Genomic DNA, 16,869 nt, shown 5'->3' with positions numbered 1-16,869 from the left:
TCCATTAAGATGTCAGGCAAATTAATTAGCATGGACTTTTTAAAAAAGAAAGTGGAAGAGAAGGAAATAGTTAAGTACCCTGGATGCTAAAGGAAATCAATTAGCACTTGGAGGAGGCCTGCTGTAACTGTCATGGTTTCTTTCTACTCTCTGGACCAGAATAAACCTGTTATTTTGTTTTCCTGACTTTATATACATTAAATACTCTCTGAGAAACTAGAGTATAGGAGTTGACTTCAGAGTCACTTTGGCTTTTGAATCCTAAATGGGAATTTTATATTAATATCTAATTTTGCAACATCACATGTCATTAATTTTATCAACCCCCCATTTTTAGCCCCCCCCCACCGAGGAATTGCAAAGGAAAATGAGAATCTGGTCACTGAGAGTTTGAACCCTATGAAAGAAGGGTATCTTTTATTGTTTACTTTCATTGTTGAACGTGAATCACTTGACTTGAAGATATTTTCCCACTCTTCAAGTGCCCCACCTAATGGCAAGAGATGTGAATAGCAGCCATTTTGGGATCTCAAAATAGACAAAAATAATTGTCTATATCTGTGCAAACTTATAGCCCTATGATGGAAAGATGAATATTTTTTTCTCTCTGCCTCACAGTCCTACACTATATTCACCCTCAACTGGCAACAGATACCTCAGAACAAAGCAATCACATAAAGCAGAGAGTCCATAATCCCACTCTAGCTGGTAAAAAGAACCTGTATTCAAATGCCATCTGTGAGCACCATGAATTCAGGCACTGTTAAATCTCTTTTCTTTTCAATTTGCCTCTAGTGACTATCTATTGTCTGTTCTTAGAGATGGAAAATTGTGATGATGTTTAAGGAAGATAACAGATGAAAAGGCTTAGCATATTCTTATTCTAGATGGTCACAAAAATCATCTACCCTCCAGTACCCCTGTTTTACAGGGGAATAGACAGAGGTGCAACAAGGAAAGTGATTTTTCCATAAATCTCATATATCTGTAGTGGCAGATGAAAGGGCTTATTCTCCAGACTGCTGCCTCAACCACCACTGGAAAACTACCCATCAACCATTTTCTGATCATCACATCCTTTCAGTCTTCTACTAATAACAAGTAAAATGTTATATCATGGCTCTAATAAATTAGGAGGGAAAAGTGAAGGGGCATTTTTTAAAAGTTAGAGTTAGGTCATGTGCAAAATTAGGGTATATCCCCAACAAAATTAAGTGCATTATTATAAAAGAATGAGCAAAATAGATTTGCCTAGTATGACTTATACATTGCAGATCAGTATAGTCAGTAAAATTGATAATCCTTTCCAGAGCTCAAGGTTTGGTGTCAGTAACTGAAATTCATCATGCTCCTTGAAATGTTTTCCATTGTCCTTCCTTATCAACTTAGAGTTGGCCTTTGTGTCATATCAGCTGAATTTGATCAGATTCCATTATATCTCTGAGGACCTATTTAAAATCCTTTGTTCGGCTGGCTTTTCTTTGAGTCATTTGCTTTGTTGTTATGTAATTTGAATTGCTCATGGTTTTTTTTTTTTTTGTATATGTGCCTCTCTTATCTTGGTAGTAATATTTTAGCTACAGAATACCTGTCCCAAATTTAACTCCCACATACATGATACCTCCTACATCTCCTACATACATACAGATTTATGATCTAAAAAAACAGTGTCAAGAGTGTGGTCCTCCAACCAACTGCATCAGAATCACCTGGGCCATTGGTTTAAATGTGATGGTTTCTGACCCTTAGCCAGTCATATTAAATTAAAATCTCTTGGGGTAAACTTCAAGAATATGCATTTAAGGCAGTTATTCTTGATGATTTCAATGCCCATTAAATTAAGACTTACTGCCAAGAAGATTCTTTTTAAAAAAAAAATGCCATCCAATCACCATGGACAAAGTAAGAAATTAATTTTGTGTTTACCACAGGAAGCCCAGCAGTTGGTACCCTTTTCACCTGGTACTTCAGATTGAGTCTCAGAACTCCTTAAATTAATGAGAACCTTCAGTGGCAGGATTTTAAATGTTTTGTTCCTACTCCCTGTCCTGAGAACAAATTACACAGCAACACAGATGGTTTTCAGTTATCTGTTTTTTCAAACAATCTAAGTAAATTGGAAAACACAATGTGTTATTATCAAATAACAGCTGCACCCAAACCTACTAAACTAAAATTCAAGGTCATTTTGAAAGAAGAAAAAAGAGGTATATAGGTCTCTCTTCTTAATTGAAAGCCTGGACTAAATCCTGGAATGGTTATATTATTTCAAACATTGCTTTGGTCAGTTATTAAAAACTTAAGTGTTTTTCTTATCTTCCTCCTCATTATTATTTTCTCTCCATTCCTTCCATTTTGAGCTCTCTATTTTTGATCACTTATTACTCTGTATCTTTACCTCTTGAGAAATTTCTTGATCCCATTCCTGTTTTCTCATTGGTGAATTTAGCTCATGCCATTTGCCTCCTCTGAGCAGCTTGGTTTCCTGAGCAGTCCTTTCTGGCAGTCTTTGCTCTTTCTGGTAGGAAATATGGCTTTAAATTTACCCAAGCTGAAAGGCACAGATAGGTCTAATTCTATAGACAGAAAAGATCAATACACAAAGAAGTAGGTAATTCCAGATTATATTCTGTTCTCTTCTGATGACCATAATAATTGTGCTCACCGTTTCAGGGAAGCATGAGCCTTAGATATGGCAGTGCTCTACAAAGTCATTGACCATACGGGGACTGTGCAAAGATACCTCCTGAATTGTACCTCTACCAAATGTGCCAAAAGCTGAAACTTTTTTCTTCCAACCTTTAACATCCTTTTGCCTATGCCTTGAGTTAAACAGGACAGGAGTAAAACTAGGGAAGGGCAAATGAACAGAGAACACAAAACACAACCCACCCCAGGGTAACCCCATTGCCTCCCTGGAATTCTTGACAAAAACTCAAAGAAGGAAAAGAAGCATCTAGCTGCAAGCATGGGGAAAGACAGATCTATCTATCGGTTGGGAACTCTTTCCTAGAAATGAATGCATCATTTAATTAACCACAAAATGCCACAAATATATTTTTAATACCCTTTATTTTCCAAATAGCAATTTAGTCATTCATTTATTCCATTAATCTTCAATACTTTGTTTTCAAGGAAAATCATCATTTAATAGAAACAATTCTTCCCAAACTCTTAATATAAAGATGAATCAAGCAATGGATTCAAGAGTGCGCCAATAAATTTATTCCTAAGTTACAAATGGCAATACTCAAAGTCAAATGAAGAGTAAAACTAAGGATGCAAGATAGTCAAAAGAAATATTTGATTTACAAATATCTAGAGACACTGTTTGTCACTTAAACCTGGAACTTTCCTGGAGGCTAGTGGAATCTGCATTATGTGCCAAACCCCCAAACCTAGTAAAATTTGAAAGTTAATTATTTTCCTTTTCTCCTTCCATTCTATTTAAGCGATCAAAAAGTTTCTACTTCCATGAATAAAGATGGACCATCCAGTAAATATTGCAGCAACAAAAAGATATCACTTTGGAAAAATAGGAGGTGAATGTCTATCACTCCTTAGACCTTAATTATAGGGTGACTTAAAAATGCTAAATGAAGACACAGACTGAAACTGTGCTCATAGAATGATGTAGTCACCAGGGAACTGACAGTCAAGGAAAATGTGACGGGAATCTTGTCCCACTTATATCATGCTAGGATTCCCAAGAAATTGTAAGAGGACCTAAGTTGTTTGACAGAAGTCTGGGCTAAACCAACTCACTGATTGGAGGAGTCATTGCATGGTCCAAGGATGCTCATCTCTGAAGGGTGTGCAATTAAACCAAGAGCTGTGGGACATAGATTTTCTTTATTTCAGACTGCAGAGCACCCTGGTTACATCAAGATCAACCGGAAAGATTGAATTAAGGTGTGGACAAAGCCAAGGAGCAACTGAAAACCCCAAAAGAGCTAATCACCAATATTTATCAAAGTTAAAACCAAAACCCTATGCAGAAGAATGTTTTTCTGGTTGGAGGTTTGGAGCAGGTTTTTTTGGTATGGTAAGAGGAAGACATTAATGACTCAGTTTTTCCAACTGCATCATTCCTGTCTTTCCCTGGGGGGGGGGGAAGAAAAACTCATTGGCTCTTTGCTAAACTCCCTCTTGAGTAGACCACTGCATAACCACATGTATGTGCATTTATGTTTGTACTTAGTTACTAATATTACTATACCTCCTGCAACATGATGATTTAAAAAAGGAAAGAACACTCTCTTTTCTCAGTATGTTTTTATGATATGCTTGTAATTACTGAGAAATATGTCTTCTATCCCTCATCTGTAAGAAAATCTATCAGAATATGGATAAAATAGCCTCACCATGGGGCATAATTCATCTTCTGAAACTGTTTCAAATGTCTATCCTTTCAGATTTGGTGCATTTGAAAGTAAATGGATTTGTTTGTCAAGCATGGGAGGAAAATGAAAAACCATAAGCATTAAAAAATTTCATGGCAGAAATTATCCATAATCTTGGAGTAAAAAACCCTTCCTAAGCAGAATACAAAAATGAAGAAAAAGATCAATTACATTTTTACAACACAGAATATGTACCTCTATCTCACTGGTAATTTTTAACAGTATCATAGTTTTATACAATATTTAGAAGTTCCCAAAATATCTTAAATTAATTAAATCATTTTTTTTTCAAACAGAAGCACTTAATTACTGCCCTAATCCAACCCCTTCCCTTTCAAACTGAATAAGGAATTCTTTGCTGGGTTAGTTTCCTAATATATTTACTTAATAAGATCCATTCATACTGCAGATTGAGAAAGGGAAAAGTTGAATCAAAACAAGAGATGAGGAAATGAAACAGTTTCTAACTCCATCTTATTTGATTCATTTATTAGTTCACTGACAGTTAACAATAATATATTTTTTTCAACAAGTCCTCTTTAGATCAGATACAATCCTGTTGAGTGAGATATAAGCATAATAAGTTTCAATTCCAAATAAACTATTTTGATATCTCCCCTCTCCCTCTGTTCCTCTTCATTACTGAAGAAAAATTCTAACGCAATTGAGAGAGTGCATTTTTAAGCGAGAATAAAATAGCTTATTCCATTAGCTTCCTTTCCTCTTGATTGTAGCACAATTTTACATCACTTAATTTTTCATGGAACTTCCACTTATTTTTAGTTTGCATTATTTTGCATGAAAACCTAAGAGACTCAATTTTACATTGTTTTCATATAAAACTGCTCACGATTTTTGACTCTAACTCTGTTCCCACCCTCTTTTCTCCTGCAAACTTTACCTTATAAATTATACTGATCATGATTTTCCAAGTCTAATCTGGGGGCAGAGAGATCCATAAAAAGTTAAAAACTTTTAAAGAGAAATAATTCAGGTTATCTATGAGAAAAGGCAATCTAGCATATTATACAACCACTATGGGTAAGACGTTGCTATGTTGGACACTGTCATATTTAATCAATTTAATTCTTATAACAATCCTGTGAGGTAGTTATTATAATCTGTACTATTTTGCATGACTCCATTAAGGCTCAGCTTAGTGAAGTAATGACTAGCAATTGATATGCTGCCCTTTTAACACTGATCAACATAATTTCAAGTATGAACTGTGACTGGGAATAAAGGGGGAAAATGGAGGAAGAGTGAACAGACCTCAGAGTTTGGACTTAAAGTCTTCAGTACAAATACCTTCTCTGTTATCTGATCAGAGTGTTTTCTTAAATGCAAAAAATAAAATGATAATAACATACCCTAACTTAAAAGGTCATTGTAAGTATTCAATAAAGTAACATTTGTGAAAATCACTTTGTAAACTGAAAAAGAACACATAAATTTTTGTAAATCAGTTATCATAATGAGATCTCCATACAAATATACACACAAAGAACACTTGATAAGAGAATTACAGTGCTTCGAAAGAACATGGAGAGAAAAGAGATGATGAGATAGATGATATATAATAGCATAATAGATGAAATAACAGAAGAGAACATCTCCTAAATTATAACAGTGTTTATGTAATTCTGAGGTACATTTATCTCTGACTCTTTAGTTTTTTGTATTGATCAAGGAAGTAATAAAAGAAAACACTCGGGAGTTTAATTTTAAAGAGCAGAAAAAAAAACTAGGAAAGCATACGTAAAAACAGAAAGCCATGGAAGCTGGCAGAAAGTGCAATAACATAACTATGGAAATATTTCAAGTTTTTGGATTAAAATATGTATCTGCCAGCATATGTTAGGGTCATGATTGTTGAAGTAAGGAAACTATTTTCTATTAAAGTCATTATACTATAGTGATTCATTCATGTCCATGTTTATAGCAGAACAATTTACAATAGCCCAACTATGGAACCAGCCCAGGTGGCCATCAACAGAGGAATGGATAAAAAAAAACTGTGGTGCATATATACAATGGAGCTGTATTAAGATAGGAGGAGGAGGAGGAGGGGCCGGGGGAGAAGGAGGAGGAGGAGGAATAATATTGTCATTTTCAAGAAAATGGATGGAACTTTACAATAGTATGCTAAGTTAAATAAGCCAAACCCAGAAGGTTAAGGGTCATATGTTCTCTCTCATTTGTAGAAGCTAGAGAGGAAAAAGGAAAATAAAGGTAGGGGCAGAGATCTCATAGAAATCAAGAGAAATAAGTAGAGTATAAGAAAGAGATGGGGGGTTGGGGTTGTGGCTCAGCGGTAGAGCGCTCGCTTCGCACGTGTGGAAACCCTGGGTTTGATCCTCAGCACCACATAAAAATAAATAAACAAAATGAAGATAATGTGCCTATATATAACTATACATATAGTTATATATAAAGGGATGGGGGACAGGAGGCAGAAGAGAGGAAAAGTGGAAATACTGAGGAATGATATTGGCCAAATTATTTTGTTACATTGTGTGCATGTGTGAATACGTACAACAAAACCCATCTTATGTATAATTACATTGCACCAATAAAAAACACGGAAAAAATTATTTTTTATGTTACAAAATCAGTCTACCTTTAGAAATTAAACTGCAGTGGAATTTGGAACTAAAGATAGTTCATCTGTACAAAATGTAATGGACTTTGTCATTTGTCAATGCGTACATCAGCTGGATAGAAAGATGAAGCAAAATAGTATACATGAATCAAACCTGGCTGCTTCTTTGTAAGGGTAAGGTAATAAACTATACAAGGAATTGCAATTTTTTTAAGAGAGAAACACCATATTCCTTGGTAGATACAATTGATTCCTGAAATTATCTTGTGTAGAAAATGCACACAGAGGATTTCAAGATGGCAGGCCAAGGGAGGCAGCATCCTATGTCATTCTATGACCCAGGTCTCACCTAGTTGGAATACTGCATCTCAGAAAGTGTAAGAGGACCCCTATTCAGGTGATTTCCACAGAAACTCATACATTACTGGCGAGACTGTAAACTGGTGGAGCCAATATGGAAAGCAGTATGGAGATTCCTTGGAAATCTGGGAATGGAACCACCATTTGACCAAGCTATCCCTTCTCCTTGGACTATACCAGAGGGACTTAAAAACAGCATACTATAGGGACACAACCACATCGATGTTTATAGCAGCCCAATTCACAATAGCTAAACTGTGGAGCCAACCTAGATGCCCTTTAGTGGGTGAATGGATAAAAAAAAATATGGATATATATCCAATGGAATTTTACTCAGCAACAAAAGAGAATAAAAATCATGGCATTTGAAGGTAAATGGATGGCACTGGAGAAGACAACTTTAAGTGAAGTTAGCCAATCCCAAAAAAACAAATGCTGAATGTTTCTCTGATAGAAGGAGGCTGACTCATAGTGGGATAGGGTGGGGGAACATGGGAGGAATAGATGAATTCTAGATAGGGCAGAGGGGTGGGAAAAAAGGGAGGGGGCAGGGGATCAGTAAGGATGGTGGAATGTGATAGACATCATTATCCAAAGTACATGTATGAAGACACGAATTGGTGTCAACAGACTTTATATACAAACAGAAATATGAAAAATTATGCTATATATATATGTAATAAGAATTGTAATGCATTCTACTATCATTTTTAAATCAATAAAAAGAGCATTGTAATAAAAAATTAAAGGAAAAATGAATGCAAATACAAAAGCTCTGGGAAAAAAAGAAAATGCACAAAGAGAAACGTTCTTCACAGAGAAGGAATATTAAAGAAGACCGTTGTGAAGTTTTCAGAATTGGGCTTTTTATCCTTCTTTTCCATGAAGGATGAAAACCCATCTAGTCACTTTAACACAGTCAAATCTGAATGTTCATTGAAGTAGCACATAGAGACAAAATGGAGATTGATCAAATTTAATTTTAAATTGAATTTTAGTTTTTAAATTGAAAATTAATTTACACTGGATTGTACAAAAAGGAATGAAGGAAAAGGAAGGGGGATGGGAATGGGAAAGACAGCAGAATGAATCAGACATATCTTTCCTGTGTTCATATATGAATATATAACCAGTATAACTCCACATCATGTACAACCACAAGAATGGGAAGTTACGTTCCATGAATGTATGTATATTCTGTCATATATAACTAAAAAGAACAAATAAAGATGCATAAAGAAGAAAAATTAATTTAAACATATTATAAAACTTAAATAAGCAAAATGCATTGATATGAAGTAGAAGGGTTAACTCATCCAAGGAGAGATTTGAATAGAAGCTCTTTTATTCCAAAACTCACATATGCTTTATAAATCTCTTTTCCATGAAGAATGAAAACCCATCTAGTCACTTTAACACAGTCAAATCTGAATGGCCACCCTCTAATTAGATGAAGCATTTGAGAAAACATGTTCAAAAGGTCATACAGACTAGATGGCCAATTACTTTGGTGAAACTGCTATTTGCGTAGGAGCTTTCTTACAATCTATTTGAGATTATAAAATAGAAACTGAAAAAAAAAGTGTTATATGCTCACATCCAGATAGGAGGCTTAAAATTTATTTTTGATCAAAATGCATATAAATGTAACTTTAAGGTTCTAAAATAGCATGACTATTCAGTTTCATTAGTAAAATCTACATAAAATTAAGGGGCTTTCCCCTCATATTCTATGCTACTGTTTCAAATGTGTATTTTAAAGGCATTTAGGTATAATTATCACCTCCTCTTTGTACCTGTTCATTCATCCACCAAATAAAGAAATTAATAGTATTAGCATCATAGAATAATTTTTTAAAAAATTAAATAAAGAATGTATATACATAAAATGTTGGCATTTGATAGGCACTCAATAAATTTTGATCACAAAACACTATCATAAAATTATTTTATAAAATGACTTAAAATATAATTGCCTGTGTTATGTACCCCCAATACATACATATACCTATACTTACATATAGACATATACAAAATACAATAGTTCCCCTCTCCTTATGGGGGAACATTTCATAAACCCCATTGGATACATTAAACCACAAATACTGTTAAACCCCATAAATATGTATTATCATATATGTATGTTCCTATAATAAAGTTTGGTTATAAAATAGGTCTAGTAAGAGATTAATAATAACCAACAATAAAGTAGAATAATTATACTATATTAAAAGTTATGTGGATGTGATCTCTCAGTCTATCTCAAAATGCTTTATTGTACTGTTCTCACCCTTCTTTTACTTGTGATATGTGAGATGAAACTCTGGATACATGATAAGGTGAAGGGAGGTGAGTGCAGCAGGTGTTTTGAGTTTGCTTTAATCTCCTGTATAGGGTTCTGTGAAATCAGGTATTGCAAACCTCCATAATCAAACTGACAACAAAGAAGAATGTCAGACTATATGACTAAAAGGTGGATAGGAAATGCAGCATGTATATGCTAGACAAAGGGATAATTGATGTGCAGGCAGGATGGATTAGGAGGACACAAGGGTTTATAACGTTATTCAGAAAGGCACATAATTTAAAACTAAGAATTCTTTATTTCTGGATTTTCCATTTAATATTTTCAAACCAGGATTGACCTGGGCTGATTTATGGATGTAAATCATATATCCATAACAAATCACAGAAAGCTAAACCATGCATACGAGAAGAATAATGAACTTGAATGCCCCAAAGATTCAGACTTTGGTGGACAAATAAAAATAAGCAAAGCCCACTCCTCAGATAACTATGGAACATTCAGACCCCTTTCCAGTATTTCTGGGCACACCCAAAGGAGACATCCTGTCACATACCTGGTTAGATTTGTTAAAGCTCCCCTGAGCCAATATTCCAATTCTATAGCCATCACTGCTCTTCTCCCCCTCTTCCCTGATCCCTTCTCTTTGTCTAAAGCAAGCCTTTCTTACTCCCTGTGGCAACATTGTGACAATACATCTGTAATTACAAAAAATTTAAGGAAAGGGTTGAAAAAAAGAAACAGAACAAACAACACCTTTAAAACTAGTCATAAGACCCCACTATTTCTAACGTGGCTTTAGAGGAGCTCTCTCTGCTATAGGGACAATTGGAAATCACTTATAAGCTCTGCCTGCTGTGGAGGCTCCATCCCTGTAGAGCCTTTCGCTCCACAGCAGTACCTCCACAGCACTGCCTCTCCCAAAAATCAAATCAATCTCTCTCTCTCTCTCTCTCTCTCTCTCTCTCTCTCTCTCTCTCTCTCTCTCTCTCTCTCTCTCTTTCTCGCAGTCAGGAGCAAAATGTTTTAAAATTCCTAATACCTCATTATACAAATACTCATTCTTTTCATTTACCCTCTCTTCCCAACAAACCTGGGTAGCCTCCACTCACAGTTTAAATGTCTCCCTTGTCACACTAGGCAATGCAAACACATCTGGTGTTTACGATGCAATTGTTATCTAACTATAAATATATATGTATATATATTCATATATATGTATGGGTGTGTGTGTGTGTGTGTATTTGACTCTAAATATGTTACAGTTTATTTTCAGTAGACACATGGTATAATAGATATATCAGCATACCGGTGATGCCTATAGTCATATGTGTGAGGCTCCATGGTGTAATGACCTCAAGGAAATTTGAAATGAGGCAACCTGAAGTAGATATAGCCTTCTCTCATTACTAGTTGTATAATCTTGACTAACTCCCTTAACCTTGCTAAGATGTATTTTGAGTTTCCATGAAATGAAGATAAAAGTAATTGCCTTTTTAGTTTAAATCCATCCCATTTATTGATTCTTGATTTTACTTCTTGCACTTGTTAAGGAAGTCTTGTTAAGGAAGTCTTGTTAAGGAAGTCAGGTCCTAAGCCGACATGATGAAGACTTGGGACTACTTTTACTTCTGTTAGGCACAGGGTCTCTGTTCTAGTGCTGAAGTATTTGATCCACTTTTAGTTAAATTTCATGCAGGGTGAGAGATAGGGGTTTAGTTTCATTTTGTTACATGTGGATTTCCAATTTCCCCAGCATCCTTTATTGAATAGACTATCTTTTCTCCAGTGAATGTTTTTGGTGCCTTTGTCTAGTATGAGATAACTATATTTATGTATTTATGTGGGTTTGTCTCTGAGTCTTCTGTATTGTACCATTGGTCTACTTGTCTGTTTTGGTGCCAATACCATGCTGTTTTTGTCGTCATGGCTCTGTAGTATAGCTTAAGGTCTGGTATTGTGATGCCTCCTGCTTCACTCTTCTTGTTAAGGATTTTATTTTTTTTTTTTTTTGGCTATTCTGGGTTTTTAATTTTTCCAAATGAATTTCATGAATACTTTTTCTAGTTCTGTGAAGAATGTTGTTAGGATTTTAATTGGGATTTTAATTGGAATTGCATTAAATCTTTATAATGCTTTTGGTAGTATGGCCATTTTGACAACATTAACTCTACCTATCCAGGAACATGGGAGGCCTTTCCATCTTCTAAGGTATTCTTCCGTGTTTTTTTCTTTAGTGTTCTATAATTTTCATTGTAGAAAAGCTTCCTTTCATCAAAGGAAACAATCAATAGCATGAAGAGAGAGCCTATAGAATGGGAGAAAATCTTTGCCACATGTACCTCTGATGGAGGATTAATCTCCAGGATATATAAATAACTAAAAAAAAAACCCCAAATAACCAAATCAATAAATGGGTGAAGTAACTGAACAGATACTTCACAGAAGAAATTCCATTAATCAACAAACATATGAAAAAAATGTTCAACATCTTTAGAAATTAGAGAAATGCAAATCAAAACTACTCTACGATCTCATCTCACCCAAGTCAAAATGGCAATTACCAAGACTACAAACAACAAAAATGTTGGTGAGAATTTGCTGATGGGACTGCAAATTGGTGCAACCATTATGGAAAGAGATATGAAGATTCTTCAGAAAATTTGGAATGGAACAACCATATGACCCAGTTATTCCACTTCTTGGTTTATACCCAAAGGACTTAAAGTTAGCATACTACAGTGATGAAAGCTGTTAGGGTCTGTAAACAAGTCAAGATGGCGCCTGGCAGAAAGCACATCAATGTTTACAGCTGCTCAATTCACAATACTTAAACTATGGAACCAACTTGGGGCCCTTCAACAGATGGATGGATATAAAAATGTGGTATATATACACAATGGAATTTAATTCAGCCTTAAAGAAGAATGAAATTATGGCATTTGCTGGTAAATGGACGGAGCTAGAGAATATGATTCTAAGCAAAATAAGCCAATCCCGGGCTGGGGATGTGGCTCAAGCGGTAGCGCGCTTGCCTGGCATGCGTGCGGCCCGGGTTCGATCCTCAGCACCACATACCAACAAAAATGTTGTGTCCGCCGAGAACTAAAAAAATAAATATTAAAAAATTCTCTCTCTCTCCTCGCTCTCCTCTCTCACTCTCTCTTTAAAAAAAAAAAAAAGAAAAAAAGAAAATAAGCCAATCCCCCCAAACCAAAAGGCAAATGTTTCTTTGATAGGCAGATGCTAATTCACAATGTGAGGCGGGGGCTAGGGAAGAATAGAAGTACTTTAGATTAGGTAGAGAGGAGTGGAGAGAGGGGAGGGAATATGGGAATAGGAAGGATAGTAGAATGAATCAGACATTATTACCCTATGGACACATATAACTGTATGACCAGTGTGATTCCATAACATGTACAACCAGAAGAATGAGAAATTATACTCCATTATATATGGTGTATCAAAGTACATTCTACTGTCATGTATAATTAATTAAAACAAATAAAAATAAATAAATAAAATACATTGAATGTTAAAAAAAATTGCCTTTCCTATTTCTGAGTCTTTGTGAGGAAAAATAAATGTTGCAATGGTATGCTGAAACTTGCATTGTACAAAATAATTTGTACAATCATTGTACAAAAATAATTTATCATTATTGTTATTATTAGTCACATTAGCATGCATATGTATTAGTCCTTAATTCCACTTGACATCTGGTATAATAATGTAACATTTCATTAAATCAATTTATATACACAATCATATATGCATAATTAGGCTTTGCTATAATTACTTTATGCAAAACAATGAATAATGAATAATGGATGTAATATAAATTACAAACATATGCATGCATGTACACACACACAAAATCAGCTTCCATTTCATTGTGAATTTAGCCTTTAAGAGCTGAATTAAATTCAATCAAAAGCAATTGTGAAAAGATTTGAAGTAACACTTAGTACACAGCTAGTAGGAAAAAGTAAAGGTTGTCACAGAAATAGTGATTCAAGTGTCACTATCTTCCATACACAATATTTACATAATTGTACTACTTCTTACTACAGTGGCATATTTTAATGAGACCCAGCTTCAGAAGGAAGAACAAAGTGATCCCCAGGGCATCAGAGTAATAAGTACATGAGATGAGATGAGAACTTGTAAATATGTAGCCTGCAGAGACATGAGCTGACATGCATTGCTTGTTTAGATATTGGAAGCAATGATGAGTGAGAAGTTGAGAGAGATTTCTTGGGCTCTGACTTGGGCAATATGTTGAAGACTGGAGCAATAAATTCAATGGAGAATATTTAGCAGCCTATTTTGGAGATGAAGAAGGACAGTGAATGAACCCAGTGTATGAAATATTGTGTGGATGTCACAAATGTCCAATATTCATCAGGGTATAATTCTGGGACTGAGACCAGAAATCTTAGCTGGACATGAAAATCAAGAGATAGTCAGATAGAGTATGGTTAAAGACACAAACGGAAATATCTTGTTATCTTAAAATCCTGGACCAAGGATAGAATATTAGGGAATAGCATTATTTAAGGAGCATATAGCCCAGAAAATAGGGTTACCAAAACTACCAGAGAGATACAAATGCACAGGAGTAACAAAAATAACTAGGAGGTCTCATTCAAAAACCAAGGTTAAAAAATAAAAGAGAGAGAGATTAACAATACTGCAGTTGACATGTAAAAAAGAGAAGAAACTAAGTCCTCTGAGGCAATAGAGGAATTAGTCTTCAATAAGAAAAATCCCTCTCTTTTCAGACTTGAAGGAAAGCAATGGCAACAAGAGAAAAGAGGGCTTGGGTACACATTACTTTGAAGACATCTGAGAGGACACAGATTTGAAAATTTCACTCCAAGAAAGTTTTTCACTTTAGATGTTAAGTATGTTCTTATTGGGTATAGAATTCTGGGTTAACAGGGCTTTTGTTGTTGTTTTCCTTTTGGTACTTTACAGACAGTATTCTTTTGCCTTCTTGTTTGCACAGAAAAATTCACTGTAATTCTTATCCTTGTTCTTCTGTAGGTAATTTGCTTCCCCCACCTCCCTGGGTGACTTTAACAGTCTTTGGGTTTCAGAAATTTAAGTCTGATTTGCCTCTCTTCCTCTTTCCCTCTCTTTCTGTTTGTGTGTGCCTGTGTGTGCACATACACGTGTGTGTTCATATGCATCTTGTTTGATGTACTTTGAGATTTTTAGTCTGTCATCACTTTTGGAAAATTTTTCAGCGATTATTTCTCCAAACATTTCTTCTTCATCATTTTCTCTTTCTTCTGTGATTTTAATTACACATACATTATACCACTATATAATGTACCATAGCTCTGTTCTTCCCTCCTCTGATTTTTCCCTTTATATTCCAGTTGGCATAATTTCTACTGGCTTATCTTCAAGTTCACTGATTCTTTTGTTAGCTGTGTCAACTCTACTAATGAACCCAAAGACTTTTTATCTGTTGCTATGTTTTTATTTCTACCATTTCCATTAGATTCCTTTCTCAGTTTCCATCTCTCTGCTGAAATTAGCTAACTTCTCTCACATGTTGCCAACCTTTTGTATAAGAGCCTTTAACATATTGATCGTAGTTAATTTAAATTCCCTGCTTAATAATTCCACATATATTCCTTATATGGGAGGTTTCTATATTTTGTCACTTCAGAGTATTTTCATTTGCATTTTCATAAAGGTGGATATCTTGTGTGGATCATAGATACTGAGGTAAATACTTTCCTATGCTAAGATGAGCATGATTTCCTTTTTGCTATGTCTTCTTATGAAAATCTGAGCTAATCTAGATAGGAATTAGGCTGGACTTGAGGTGTGTCATTGTTATAATTGACCATAGTAAATGTAGGCTTCTAATTTCTCTGGTGATCCCTTGTGATTACGTTGTAGAATGGCTCACCAGTGGCTATTTTCTTGATATCTGCTTCCCCTTTGGGGGTCCCTCTCTTAGTGTTGGGCCCTAAATAGAATCTGTCTCTCGATTCTTGCAGTCAAATTCCACAGTTCTTTTTACTCACAGTTTTTTAAGCTATTGATAGAGGGCCAGGAAGTAAGGATGGTCCTTGATGTTCTAATCAGGCCTTAGTCTTAGGTAGGCAGTGTGTGGTCACTGGGTCTCCAGGGATGTAGACTTCACAAATGCTCTTGCCCCTTCTCTAACTGTAGTGCTAGTCCTAGTATATATTCCCACCCTGGTCCCAGAGATAGAGCGCTGTCATTTCCTGTTTCCTTCACCACCACCATTCCCCTACTCCCACCATAGTGATTCACCTCCAGTACCCTAAGAAAACAACTCTTTTTTTTTAAGAAAGAGAGAGAGAGAGAGAGAGAGAGAGAGAGAGAGAGAAATTTTTATTATTTATTTATTTTTTTTTACTTATTGGCGGACACAACATCTTTGTTGGTATATGGTGCTGAGGATCGAACCCAAGCCGCACACATGCCGGGCGAGCACGCTACTGCTTGAGCCACATCCCCAGTCCAACAACTCTTAATTGTTCTACTCTTGTCACTTAACTCTTAAATTCCATTGTGGGGATGAGTCTAGTTTCAGCCACTGCTGCCATTCTCCTTGATCTGCCATGTAATCTCCTGGTGGGATTTATGGAGGAAAATCTGCTACAGGATGTACCTCCTATATCTGTCCACATTCTGAAGCTAGCTTGTACTCATTCTTTGGAAATTCTTGAAAAATTTTAATTGAATCTTCTCACTGATTTATATGATATCTGATGGCATCTGGCAAAGGTAAACAGAGGAAGGCATTTTCTTTCTCCTCGCAGTTGACTGTCTTCCCAGGTTTTATGGTAGTTGGTGACCCTATAGTCTTAATTCATTGATAGATTTTTAAAAGTCGTGAATGTGCAGTTTATATAGCTTTTTTTTTTCTTATAGTGAGAATGGGAGGGGACCACTCTGCAGCTGTCTGCAGTTCTGAGCTCAAACCAGAAGCTGAGCAGTTCATGCCAGTATTCCTGAATACTCTGAAATTAAGACATTGAGATTATCTTCTGGGAAAAACAGAAATGATTAGGACTGGGTAAGAATGGTGATTTTTTCTTTGATTCATGGATAATTTCATGCTTTCCATTATTTTTATTAGAATGAGAATGTTCTTATATAGTGTTGGTAGAACCAGGGAATTGGAGCCAGGCAGTAAATGTGCCTTT

General features: G+C 35.4%; 1 protein-coding gene and 1 long non-coding RNA gene across 7 annotated transcripts in view; one reads left to right on the top strand and one right to left on the bottom strand.

The window, feature by feature from the left end:
- Window positions 1-16,744, top strand: part of LOC120885863 (uncharacterized) — a 222,604-nt gene extending 205,860 nt beyond the window's left edge. The window contains exon 4 of the long non-coding RNA XR_005728615.2: window positions 16,595-16,744. This is a non-coding gene — a long non-coding RNA (uncharacterized LOC120885863). The remainder of the gene's footprint in view (window positions 1-16,594) is intronic.
- The window catches only part of Pde4d (phosphodiesterase 4D), a 1,337,035-nt gene that overhangs the window by 1,004,598 nt on the left and 315,568 nt on the right, over window positions 1-16,869 (bottom strand). The gene's annotated exons all lie outside the window — the stretch shown is intronic.

This window comes from Ictidomys tridecemlineatus, chromosome 1, assembly GCF_052094955.1.
Source record: "Ictidomys tridecemlineatus isolate mIctTri1 chromosome 1, mIctTri1.hap1, whole genome shotgun sequence".
In the NCBI taxonomy this organism is placed as follows: domain Eukaryota; kingdom Metazoa; phylum Chordata; class Mammalia; order Rodentia; family Sciuridae; genus Ictidomys; species Ictidomys tridecemlineatus.
The sequence above is the reverse complement of the archived record's forward strand: the minus strand, read 5'-3'. Positions and strand labels throughout refer to the sequence as shown.